Consider the following 14,747-nt stretch of genomic DNA (forward strand, 5'->3'; position numbering starts at 1 on the left):
GAAAATTATACATAAGCCGGCACTAAGTTACATTTTTAGACAGGTAGGTTACATTGAAAAGGCTTCGGACCTTCCCCGAAGGTTAAACTGCTGAGCTAGCAAGAAAATAAAGATGTTAAACGGCCATTACCTTGTTGAAGAGATGCTGCCCGACGGAAGAGGCGCTACCCGCCCCCTGGTACACATCCATACACTAAGCTAGAGGTTGAAGAAGTGGCGAGGAGCCGTGAAAATCAGCAGTTTTATACACTCAGGGAAGATTCGAGACCTTTCATGAATAATTAAGACACTCCCACTCAACTTTATTGGCTGGCTAAAAGTTACACATCAAAATTGAAGAAGAAGAAGGACACGATTGGTCAAAAATTAATTACAGAAATTCTGGATTGGCTAAGTTCAAAACTGGCGGAATGAAAAGATTTATATTGCCAACCCACAAATGAAAGAACGAAATTTATTTATAGGAAAACTTATGAGTACAGAATATCTTCAAGAAAAGTTCCTTCACTTCGCACCAGGGTGCTTGATCATAGTTTTTTAGTACAGACATCTATAAGAGAATGTCCACACTTCTTGGAAAACAAAACAAGTTGAACTCCGCACAGTATTGACAACTTTGTAATCACAAAATTTATGGTAGTGCCATCTTCTGAGAAAACTTATAAGTTGATACAGATGTTAAAGTTCAGAGTTTCCCCTGTAGAGGAGTACTTAAAGGCGGAAAATTCAAATGTGCGGCGTATAGGTGTACCAGCCGGTACACTTACAAAGGCAGATTATCATCAGGAGTTGTAACTCATTGTAACTTCAATCACTTTTATTCTCCGTCCCGCGTAGTACGGAAAATAATAGTAATCCACCAGTGGTGATAAGGGAAGAGGGAACTGGAAATCAAGTAGGGATGACATAAAAATATTAGTGTTGAAATGTAGAAGTATTGTAAAGAAAGGAATAGAATTAAGTAATTTAATAGATATATATTTTACCGAGCTCGATAGCTGCAGTCGCTTAAGTGCGGCCAGTATCCAGTATTCGGGAGATAGTAGGTTCGAACCCCACTGTCGGCAGCCCTGAAGATGGTTTTCCGTGGTTTTTCATTTTCACACCAGGCAAATGCCGGGGCTGTACCGTAATTAAGGCCACGGCCGCTTCCTTCCCACTCCTAGCCCTTCCCTGTCCCATCGTCGCCATAAGACCTATCTGTGTCGGCGCGACGTAAAGCAACTTGCAAAAAAAAAAAAAAAAAAAAAAGATATATATTTACCTGATAATGTAATAGGAGTTGAATCATGGTTGAGAAATTATATAATAGATGCAGAAATTTTATCGACGATGATGAATAGAACTTCATATATACAAATCCATATGTATTAGGTACACCTAGGTAGCCTACATAACCTAGAAAACGTAATCTACTGAATACCTACTGAATTAAAAACAAACCTCATGGCACTACAATCCTTGAAGGGCCTTGGCCTACCAAACGACCGCTGCTCAGCTCGAAGGCCTGCAGATTACGAGGTGTCGTGTGGTCAGCACGACGTATCCTCTCGGCCGTTATTCTTGGCTTTCTAGACCGGGGCCTCTATCTCACCGTCAGATAGCTCCTCAATTCTAATCACGTAGGCTGAGTGGACCTCAAACGAGCCCTCAGGTCCAGGTAAAAATCCCTGACCTGGCCGGGTATCGAACCCGGGGCCTCCGGGTGAGAGGCAGGCACGCTACCCCTACAGCACGGGGCCGGCACACCAACTGAATTACTTGTTATAAAATTCAAATAAATTTCACTACTCGCAATTTCTACCAACAAGCACTAAACGTATATAAATAGCACTAAATGGAACACATATACAGGAAATTTAAACAATTTCAATAGGTTTGAACTACTTTATCACTACAATAACGCAAGAGCTCTCTCAACAGCCAACCGTTCACAAGCGCATCCAACAATGCAACCTATGGAACCAAACAATGGGGGATATGTCCTTCAACCAATTCAGTGAAATGTGATTTATGTTATGCGTGCTCTTACTCAGGAAGGTTCACTTAATCGATGCACCACAACAATAAATTTTATTTAAGGCGTTTGTCGTAGTTTATCGAGCTTATATTTAAGTGTTCTATACATTGGAGCAATGTCCTATAATTTATCATTTTTTACACTATTTACTGTAAATATATATTTATCTAGGCCTAAAAAGTAGCAGCAGTTTTATACACTGATCTTTCACTTACGCTATTCTTTTTTTTCAATTCCTGTAAAGTTGTGTTTTCCTACTATAAAACAGAGTTTCCTTATGGTGTATGTCTGTGCTTGTACGAACTAATCTCGTGAATCACCGAGCACTGTGAGTGTGACTATTCTATATACGTATATATCCTCTGATTTTGTATCACTTTACTGTTGAGATTATCTCAGAAAATATGAATTATTAAACACTTTTGAACCGAGTATGTGCGTTTGTTTCATATAGCTACAGCTTACATTCTTGAAATAGCGGGTTCGAACCCCACTGCAGGGAGGAATTAGGACAATAATTGTGTCCGTGTATTCACCATGTGAGGGTACAGATGAGGATGAAGTTGACAAGTTTTATGAAGCATTGAGTGACATCGTGGTCAGGGTCAACAGCAAGGATAGAATAGTGCTAATTGGCGATTTCAATGCGAGAGTTGGGAATAGAACTGAAGGATACGAAAGGGTGATTGGTGAATGTGGGGAAGATATGGAAGCTAATGGGAATGGGAAGCGTTTGCTGGACTTCTGTGCTAGTATGGGTTTAGCTGTTACGAATACATTTTTCAAGCATAAGGCTATTCACCGCTACACATGGGAGGCTAGGGGTACCAGATCCATAATAGACTATATCTTAACAGACTTTGAATTCAGGAAATCTGTTAGGAATGTACGAGTTTTTCGCGGATTTTTCGATGATACAGACCACTATCTGATCTGTAGTGAAGTATCTCTAGGCCTAGGGTAAAGAAAGTGAAATCTGTCTGCAAACGAACAAGGGTAGAAAATCTCCAGGACGAGGAAATTAGACAGAAGTTCATGGATATGATTAGTGAGAAGTTTCGAACAGTAGACAGTAAGCAGGTTCAGAATATAGAAAGTGAATGGGTGGCATACAGGATGCTATAGTAGAAACTGCAAGGGAATGCCAAGGAACAACTGTGTGTAAAGATGGGAAAAGGCGAACATCTTCGTGGAATGATGAAGTGAGAGCAGCCTGTAAACGTAAAAAGAAGGATTATCAGAAATGGCTCCATACAAGGGCCGAGGCAGACAGGCATTTGTACGTAGATGAAAGAAACTTTTCTGGACAGTAATAAAGAACTTTAGGAAGGGAGGGAAGAAGGAAATGAACAGTATTTTGAGTAATTCAGGTGAACTCATAATAGATCCTAGGGAATCACTGGAGAGGTGGAGGGAATATTTTGAACATCTTCTCAGTGAAAAAGGAAATCATCCTGGCGGTGTTGCAAACAGCCAAGCTCATGGGGAGGAGGAAAATGATGTTGGTGAAATTATGCTTGAGGAAGTGGAAAGGATGGTAAAAAAAACTCCATTGTTATAAGGCAGCAGGAATAGATGAAATTAGACCTCAAATGGTGAAGTATAGTGGGAAGGTAAGGTAACTACAGACTGGACAGTTGCACCTATCTATAAGCAAGGGAACAGGAAGAATTGTAACAACTATCGAGGTATTCACTGGCATCTTAGAAGGGAGGGTGCGATCAGTCGTTGAGAGGAAGTTGGATGAAAACCAATGTGGTTTCAGACCACAGAGAGGCTGTCAGGATCAGATTTTCAGTATGGCCAGGTAATTGAAAAATGCTACGAGAGGAATAGGCAGTTGTGTTTATGTTTCTTAGATCTAGAGAAAGCATATGACAGGGTACTGAGGGAAAAGATGTTCACTATACTGGGGGACTAAGGAATTAAAGGTAGATTATTAAAATCAATCAAAGCCATTTATTTTGACAATTGGGCTTTGGTGGGAATTCATGGTAGAAAGAGTTCATGGTTCAGGGTACTTACAGGGGTTAGACAAGGCTGTAATCTTTCACCTTTGCTGTTCGTAGTTTACATGGATCATCTGCTGAAAGGTATAAAATGGCAGGGAGAGATTCAGTTACGTGGAAATGTAGTACGCAGTTCGGCCTATGCTGACGACTTGGTCTTAATGGCAGACTGTGCCGAAAGCGAACAAGGGTAGAATTTATGGTCATTTTCTTGGAACTTGAAAATAGGTGCAATGAGTATGGTATAAAAATTAGCTTCTCGAAGACTAAATTGATGTCAGTATGTAAGAAATTCAACAGAATTGAATGTCAGATTGGTGATACAAAGCTAGAACAGGTCGATAACTTCAATTATTTAGGTTGTGTGTTCTCCCAGGATGGTAATATAGTAAGTGAGATTGAATCAAGATGTAGTAAAGCTAATGCAGTGAGCTCGCAGTTGCGATCAGCAGTATTCTGTAAGAAGGAAGTCAGTCAGCTCCCAGAAGGAACTATCTTTACATCGGTCTGTTTTCAGACCAACTTTGATTTACGGGAGCGAAATTTGGGTGGACTCAGGATATCTTATTCATAAGTTAGAATTAAGAGACATGAAAGTAGCAATAATGATTGCTGGTACAAACAGATGGGAACAATTGCAGGAGGGTACTCGTAATGAGGAGATAAAGGCTGATTTAGGAATGAACTCGATGGATGAAGCTGTACGCATAAACCGGCTTCGGTGGTGGGGTCATGTGAGGCGAATGGAGGAGGATAGGTTACGTAGGAGAATAATGCACTCTGCTATGGAGGGTAAGAGAAGTAGAGGGAGACCAAGACGACGATGGTTAGACTCGGTTTCTAACGATTTAAAGATAAGAGGTATAGAACTAAATGAGGTCACAACACTAGTTGCAAATCGAGGATTGTGGCGACGTTTAGTAAATTCTCAGAGGCTTGCAGACTGAAGGCTGAAAGGCATAACAGTCTATAATGATAATGTATGTATGTATTATTATTATTATTATTAAGGGCTGCCTGGCCGAGGCGGTAAATTCTTGCTTGGCTCACTTGGAAGGACGTGGGTTTGATTCCCCGTCAAGAAATCGAAATAGTTTTAGAAACGAGATTTGCACTTCCGGAGGTGTACATGACCCTGGGGTTCACTCAGCCTACACCAAACATGAGTACCAGGTTAATTCCTGCTAACCACTGTAACCCATGACGTGCCGAGTTTACGGATAGTGGAAGCCTTTACCAGAAACGTATCAGGAAGAAGAAGAAGGAAAGGTAGCCTTTACTTTCCACCCCTCCAAGGTCATTTATGGCCTTTACGAAGATGACTTTGCTTTTGCATTATTATTATTATTATTATTATTATTATTATTATTATTATTATTATTATTATTATTATTATTATTATTATTATTATAGGCCAAGTTAGTGTTATTTGACATCCAGCAACGACAAGCAACAATCATTTGTTTCTTGGTTGTTTTTTTTTTTTAATATACTCGTACTTCGGGATACGAAGATAAAACAATTGAATTCTGGGGGCACGCCAACCAAAAAGTTTGAATACCACTGTTCTAAAGTCTAAAGTCAGTCATGGTGGGCTGAACTAGGATGGCCTTGGTTGAACTGTGTTTGTATCATCTGTAACCAACGACTGCCGTCCATACCCGTAACGACCGCACGGGGTTAGATCGCTACTACCAACTTATAGTTCACATGTTACAACGTTCATGATTATTATGAGCGTGATGCTCAATAGGAACGTTAAAACTCAGTGGCAGAATAGGGAAATTAAAGAAAATCAATAAAGCAAAGCGGAAAGTGTATGCGAAAATTCATAAGGTGTTCTCAACTGAATGAGGTTAAGCAGAAGGTTGCGGCATATACCCGCTTATACCATGGAATACAGCCCTGTATATAATAAGGTAGAATGGGAATTAGGGCGTAACATGTCTGTGGCACTAGTTATTTCAATTTCCGCTGAGCGCGTAGTATTACCACTTCACTTGCGCAGCTCTCTGTCTCTCTAACATTTGTAACAAATCTCTCTTTTTCACTCTCTCGTTAAGCTGTCAGGTTAGACATAATACAGTGTAATTTATGCGGCTGAACGCGTCTGTGGTTCAACCGCTGGGATTTTGAATCGTGTGTACGCCTCTCTATCAGACTAAAATAGCCACCGAAATATTATTTACAAACTCCGTTCAGCCACTACAAAATTTGGGGAATTATAGTCATTTACAGAATATTAAATCCACGTAAATTAGATTAATAATTGAACAATTAGTCAGCCGTAATCAATAAATAAAAATCGATATAATTCAACTGAACCTGCAACTTCAATCAAACTAGTAATTATACATCACTGGTTCAATGTTGCCAGCGTAACTCTCCTGGGATGTTTTATATACATTGATCAGTTTTTGTATTAATTAGCCCATTGAATTTTTCAGTGTTACGTAAAAATTCGTATTGTTCCAAGCTTAATTTATACCTTCGGTCACTCCACGCTGTGTATGGCCCTTCAGCTCATAACCAATGTAAATTATATAATTGATGAGTTTATTAAGTGAACCATGTTTAATCCCAGCATTATTATAGACAGTGACTGTGATGGTATCGACGGCAGGAATTTTCAACAACACATATTGTACAAATTTATTAAATGAAAGATTCGCCATTGCCGGTTGGTGGTAATTGTAAAGCCGCAGAATCGAATTAAAGCTTTAGATTTCGAAGAGGAAAACCTATCAATGAGCATCCTACATGACCAAATATATTCATACAGAGATGATTGAAGTGATTATTAATTTGCACAAATACGCAGAGTTCATTAGTCCTGCATAATGCTTGTTGTTGGAGAAGGGAGATAATTGAATAATCCTGATCCTCCGAAGATGAGATTGTCCTATGTGGGGATGGAGAGGACGGGAAATTAAGAACTCAGTACACCTGGCAAGCATTACACTATAATAACTAAAGGTGGTCAAGGTGAGGTTGGTCGGACAATATTAAAAAGAACATCCTTACACAACTAAATGGAACTTAGAGCTGACTCAGGGAGGCTCGAACTGCTGATTTCAAAGCCGATTCTGGCATTGATTTCACTTATTTGTGCTAGGCTCTTCAGTTTCACCTTTCCTATCTGATCTCTCTTCGTAAATTCTTGTTATCTACGGACCCCGACGGTATTAGGTACCTCTGTAGCCAGAATGATCATTAAACAAACAGTAATTAAAGTAACTCAATCAGTCATCAACCATCCGGCACTGCTCTGCATTTAGGGCAGTCTCCCAGATGGCAGATTCCCTATCTGTTCTTTACTTAGTCTTTTTCAATAATTTGCAAATAAATTAGAAATTTATTGAACATCCCCTTGGTAAATTATTCCAATCCCTAACTCATCATCCCATAAAGGAATATTTACCCCAATTTTCCCTCTTGAATTTCAACTTTATCTTCGTATTGTGATCTCTCCTACTTTTAAAAACACCTCTCAAACTTTTTCGTCTACTCTCCACTGGCAGCTTGGAATATGCCATTTAGTCGCAAAGCCGTTGCATTATCTCAAGAATGGTGTGTAGTGTGCAATGTCTGGTGTCCTCATCGTAACATGATGCTTTCACAAAACTGTTAATGCTAACTGGTATGTCCAGATACTGTTTAATCTGTATGTGGATCAACTCGAAAAAGATGAACGAATGTATGGATATTTTCAGCAAGACGGAGCAACAGTACACACCGCCACGACAACCTTGTCATGAGTGCATGAGGTGTTCGGTGAGAAGACAATCATCAGATGCAGTAGAATCGAATGGCCACCTCGATCACTGGATCTCTCTCCCTGTGATTTTGAAAATTGAAGGGTGTGGTGTACTCCAACAGCCCTCACACACTTGAAGAGCTACGGCAGAACATTGAAAGCACTATTGCTGCTATCACTCTGCTACTACAAGTGTCTCACAGTTTGATAAATCCAGCACAGCGCTGCATCGACATCAATGGTGGCCATTTTTAGCACCTTCTGTGATGTTCCGGATGTTAATTAACAGGGGTCAATCCCACGTCAGTATTATTGTAAACATTTTCTGGGCTAGTTTTATTTTACCCACCCTGTGCATGTTGATTTTGGTCTCACTTCATTCGAGTCTATATTTCAGCACAAACGTTTCTTACATATGAAAAAGTTAATGGAATATTAGTTTATGTACGAGTACCTATCTCTCTTGTACAAAACACTACACTTGTATTTCTAGTTACGATATGGATGACCTGTTGTAAAATATCCCAGTGCAATCACCAAATGCTTCATTGGAGACAGGCAAATTTCGTCCTGTAGGGTATTCTAAACTCTCCTCTATCTCTTCTAGTAATTTCCTCACGACAGGTTTAGATAACCTTCACCTCTGGAAAAACTGAATTTCTCTGAGTTCAAGTCTGTCCTTGCTTCTCAGTGAAACTTCATGTCTCTCAGCATTTGAAGTAATCTAAAAAATAGACCATCTGAGTACCAAACGCAAAATCTCTTCCAGACTTTTATTTTAACACGAAGTTAAGCAGCTTAACGGGACGAGTGTGCTACGTTAAATTAACGGAGATTTTAACGGTGCGTTAGCGTTAACAAAGGTTGATGGAACAGCCATTCTGTTAACAATCCCGTTAATGCAGTTTAAGGTTGCGTTAAATCCTTAACGATGTTTGATGAAACCGACCTTCAGTCAATCAATGTGTCTGTGTATTCTATCCAGTGTCCCTTGTCACCGAGGTGACGTGTTTTGATCTCTTCCCACTACATTTTTGGTCCGGCTGTATCACATTGGAAATCTATGTCCTTTGGGAATTTAATTCCGATTTATTTTCCGTTACTATTTTCTGTGCGGCTCTATGTCGCTTAGATTCATTTGCATCCTCTCTGTTCCTGGAGTTATATTCTATCTTTAATGTATTATATATGTACTACTCGCCTTCAGTTATTTTTCTGGTCCCGTGTCGGGTCACCTTTAGTGCGAGTCTATCTGGAGGCTCGTCTTCTCCCCTACCAATCAGAACTCTTGCCGGGATCTGGAGTTCTTCTGCTTCGTGTGGCCTAGCTGGCTGAGAGTAAGTTGATTGTTAGCCATGACGCTATATGGATGTGTTTTGTGGTCGCTTGAGTGTATGGCTTCGGCCTACGTTTTAATGTCATAAGGCATTTCGTACGACGGTTTATGCTCTCAGTTCTTCGATTCTTATTTAGTGGGTGGACGTCCTCATCTTTATTTATGGTATCCTGTAAGCGTGAGTGAGTAACTGCATTACTAACCCCAAGGCGTCAGTATTTTCCCCATGGATTCCATGTAAGTTACCAACCACAAATCCTGGTGCTGATCAGAAACGACTCATGGATTTAATTTGTTCAGTGGAAATGATTTCGACTTTGGGACCTCTATGAAATTCTGCAACCTTAGTTCAACCCTCAGGTCAATTATTTTTAATTTGTAAAATAAATATGTAATAGCTATTTTACGCATACCATTAAAACCTACTAAAGGAGGATGATAATTTCGAAATCTGTTAAGCTTACTACATTCTTCTGGGAAATTATACACCATGATTATTTTTAAACAAGAAATTGTGATTGATAAAACTGTATTAATGGTACCTATTTAATCTCGGATGGTATTAAGATGCGTATTGGGTGTCATCCACTAATGTTATAACGACCACAGAGATTTTGTCCAGGAATCGGAATCTCTATTTCAGCTTCGTATTTTGTGCTATTTTTTCTCTCTTTAATTTTCATTCGCTGTTTTTTCTTTCCTTGTGATTCTTCGTTACTGCCTTGGAGTTACCATATTGTTGCTATTACTCTCTGATTGGTCACTTCGGTGGCTTCTGTGTGTTTTGTCGTCTCCATGGCAACTGATGCCCTTGGTTATGATTATTGATAATTGTTTTGGAGTTGGCGTGTCCCTGATGATTTGGTTTTTGTCTGGATTCTTGGTGAAATTTTTGAATATTCTCGTCCTTATTGTGACCTGTTTAATTAATTTTCCTTTACGTGGTGACCCATTCTTGTCTTGGTGACAAGTGGTACTTTCTATGTTAATTTACGTTTCTGTAATGTACATTTGAGATCCGATCCCTTGGAGAAATCCTTGTGGCCGGCCTTACTGTTGTTCTAATGTGAACAATAAGAGAAGAAGTAACTGATGAATACTGGAATTAATCATATCCTCGAAAGGAATCAGTTAACTGAGATAAGTTATTTATTCTACCAAATCTTTCTGCCAGTTGGTGAATCTTGACCATGGACATTTTAAATTTTACTATCTTGTAAACAGTTCTCATTTTATTTTCACCATAATAAAATTGTAGGAAAACTCAAGAAAAGTATAATTATTGAAGGCACATGATACGTATCCATGATCGAATATGATAGAACTTTTAAGGCATTACATCTTTCTGGTCCAGACTGCTCATGGGATTCGATAGTATTCAATTAATGAAATGCGTGTGGACGAAATAATGAACTTTGCAAAGAATAGAAATAGCACCTTTTGAACAGAGATTCTGTAAGTATGAGTTAATCAGATTATTCAAAAGAATTCAATTTATGTTTAAGGAATGTGCTATTGTTCTTAGAAATTTGTGAAAGCTTCTTTACGTGAGTATACTTCTTGATGATTCCTATGTTCAATTGATTTGTGCCGATTTGTATTGTTGGTGGTTATTTATCTCTTGAATGGTTTGTTCATGTTAAAGAAGACATGATTTCTGTTTTTTGTTAGAATGTGTCAATCTGACTTCACTTTAATTTTGTACAACCCAAGTGGTTTTGAACATAGTAGTTTGCTGTCTACTTTTTAAAGTAGCTCGTCCAGGCCTGAGTCCCGCGCGTTCCTTCCTGCTATACAGTGATAGCAACTTTAAGGACAAAAAAGTGAGGTATGTGATACTGACAGCGAGAATTATGCTGATAAAATATTCTTTCTTCCATTACAAAGGCTTTTTATCATTTACGACAGTTTAAGTCAGATGGTGCAGTATATATCAATCATGTTGTGGGGGTGGTAAATGTTAGTGCCATTTGTAAACCTACAAAGAACTGTCCCGACATGATGACATCTGACCAACTAGCTGTCAGCTCGTGTTACTGTCAGCCATTCATCACTGAAACCAGCAGTAGCGGGTTTTAAGAACTTGTTCTGTGCGACCTACTACAGAAATATGACCATGTTTTGCAGCGACTGTAAAATTAGAAACAACAAACCACTGCTCTACTACACAGAAACACGAGCAGATGTGTGAAAGGGACCTGTCAGAATCAAATATCCTGTGAACTCAAACTCGGATATACAAAAAACATTGTTTTTCCTTTCGCTCCACAATTTAATTACGTGTCTGTTTATCGGAAGTGTACAATAAAGAATCCGTTTAACCCATTAGCTGCTCATTATTTCTTTTTCTATACTAGCTGATGTACCCGTTTACCCGTGCTTCGCTACGGAATTCTATATTGTATACAGAATTCTAGGTTAGGTAGCGCACACGTTGTGATCAAGATTGTATTAAATTGCATAGCTCTTAACGTTACCCTAGAAACACGACGGTGAAGTCACCCAACGTCTTTTCTCATATGAAGACTGGGTTAGGAAATTTTCATTGTAATGGTAGGCCCACTAGCCTACACCAGTCACAATCAGGTTGGTGAGTTTTCATTATAATGGCAGACACTCACTCCCCACCTGCCTTGCTATATCCTCAGAAAGACTGTCTTATTGATTTAACAACTGAAATGAACATAGGTCATTACAATGACGTCAGTAGGAATGGCGTGATTAAAGGCAATTATTTCATATGAAATACTCTATCAAATGAAAAACCACAGATTTTCTCACTTATAACGAACAATACTACGCTGCTGTTCTAACAGTCCAAAGTTCCAGAGCTGGAATGACCAAGCCGCAAACAGCTGTGATCCGTGAACACTATTTGTCTTTTCTCGGTTTGGAGGGGGTCTAATAGTGGAGAGTACCAGGGCAAAAACTATGCCCTTTTACTAATCTGTTTCTTAGGAGTACCCGATGAGCCAGAAAATCTCAATTTACTACACTGGCGGCGGAAAACTCTATCTGACTTGGAGACAAATATTTCCTTCAAGTCATATTTACCTTTAATTGAAACCAAAGTAAAGGTATATTACTGTTAATAATATTATTGAAATTTATTTCCAATTAAAGAAATGTGTTGATCAAATTTCATTAAGCGGAAATATTGGAAGGTGCGGGAGATCTACTAAGGCATTACACTCTAATAAGAGTTATAGAAAATTATCACTCTAAAAAAATAACTATCCATATCCCCCAACTTCAACAACACGCCCGCCAAAATTATAGATCCAGAGATAGGGGCTTCCACATGTGCTTTGGGTAATCATAAATGAACAAGAAACGTTTGAATCTTTACTAAAAGGGCCAAAATAAACTTTAAGTCAATTAGGTTTGATAATAAGAATTTTAGCTATAGGATTCCCTAAATTAGCCTTTTTTTTTCATCTTTTAACACACGCATTATTTAAGGCTCTTTTTTTATATATGTGCTGGTTCATTAATTCATAATGTAAAGGATTCTCAAGACATTCGGTTTATAGGGAATATTTGTAGTCAAATACCATTGACGGCTGTTTGTTTTAACATTTCTAATCTTGCGCTTTGTGGTATACCCGTTTTGACTGGTTTCTATTCTAACGATTTTATTTTAAAGATTGTTGGGTTATATTAATATATTTAGTTTCTTTTACATTTTTTCTATAGGTTTAACTGTATGTTATTCTTTACGGTTAGTGCACTATTCAATGACGGGTGAATTTAATTATACATGCTAAAATAATTAAAAACTTTAATATTTCTTTATTCCTCAGATAATACCTATAAATTGGTAAAAGGTACTGCTAATTTGGAATTAAAAAATAAATGTAGAATTTAATAAAAGTGAAGAGGAAGAAGCTTTTCTTAAGAAACGGCTCTTTTCAGGGTTGAATTTTGAGTTAGTTAGTTACTTAGTGAATTGTGGTGCTATAACTTGGAATAGGCCTAAATATGTAATTGTAGACCAGGTCATAAGTGAGCCTCTGCCTTACGTGTGCACACTGCCCATTCAAAACAGCGCGTCAGAGTAGGGATCGAATAGCTGGAATACTATGATGAACCATTGTGTTACGTACCAGCAGTATCATAAAATGTATGAACCAGAGGAATGGTATTTTAAAGAAGAAAGTTTTCTAACTCCCCAACTCTTTCCCGCCAATATTCAGTCAGGCTGTTATACTCGGTACTCAGCAGTAATCCTATCTATCGGAGTTGAGTATCAGCATAGGAGACAAAGAACATCACTACAAACAATGGTCAATGTAATGCTATTGTTGATTAATGTTACGGGCTTTCGTTATTGTAGGTCTTCACATTTAGTTTTCTTCCAACTCTGAAATACCACTCGTACCATAGTCGGTACGGTAACATTGAATCAAACAAATGATCAGAAATTGTATTCTCTATAACTTTTGTTATGTAGTACTTTTCGATAGGGCAATAACATAGGTATTTAAAAATGAATTATTAGGCACCTTCCCCTAAAGTACAATTTCATCCAGGATGAATAAAACTGTTTACAGCTTTGACTGTAGTATCTTATTCCCCAACGCTGTACACCGATTTTCATTAAATTCCGTTAACCTATTTTCTCGTAGCTCGGCGTTGACATGGACTTAGCAACAAAAATACAAATTCATAAATATCTCTGTTATCATAGCCGGTACGGTAAAAATGTATAAGACATAAACTATCGGAAAAGTAATTCTATACAACTTAAGTTATATAGTATTTATCGACAGGACCGTTAATAATAAAAATATTTGAGAATTAAATTTTAGGCCTTCCCTTAAACTACCATTGCACTCAGCGTTGATAAAATTATTTATAGCCTAGATTGTAGCGGTTCATTGCCCTATTTTACATACCGAATTTCATTAAATTTTCTTCTGCCGTTTTCTCGTGATGCGTGTACATACATACAGATAGAGAGATAGACAGAAGTTACGGAAAAGTAAAAAGTGCATTTCCTTGTTACTGTGGACATGACCGATACAGAAATACCATTCTTTTCAAATTCCGAGCAATGTACAGACAAAACTCTTATTTTATATATATAGACTAGCAAGACACCCGTGCTTCGCTACGGTATTATACTGAAATTATAATTGAATGCTTATTGTTTTAGATATATAATCACCGAGCTCGATAGCTGCAGTCGCTTAAATGCGGCCAGTATCCAGTAATCGGGAGATAGTGGGTTCGAGCCCCACTGTCGGCAGCCCTGAAGATGGTTTTCCGTGGTTTCCCATTTTCACACCAGGCAAATGCCGGGGCTGTACCTTAATTAAGGCCACGTCCGCTTCCTTCCACTTCCTAGACCTTTCCTCTCCCATCGTCGCCATAAGACATATCTGTGTCGGTGCGACGTAAAACAAAATAGAAAAAAAAAGATATATAATCCGCAGAAATTCGCGATCTGACTAGTTTACTGCGAGAATCCGCCAAAATACGCGACCTGACTCGTTTTCTAATAGATTACGGCAAGTTTCCTCCCATTTTTCAATCTTTCTTTCCAGCAATCGATTTCGTAATTCCCGGGCTAGGTCCAGGTATTCCATCCGGTCAGTTGGGTCCCTAAATCTTTGCCATCTT

This window comes from Anabrus simplex, chromosome 4 (genome assembly GCF_040414725.1).
Source record: "Anabrus simplex isolate iqAnaSimp1 chromosome 4, ASM4041472v1, whole genome shotgun sequence".
NCBI lineage: Eukaryota > Metazoa > Arthropoda > Insecta > Orthoptera > Tettigoniidae > Anabrus > Anabrus simplex.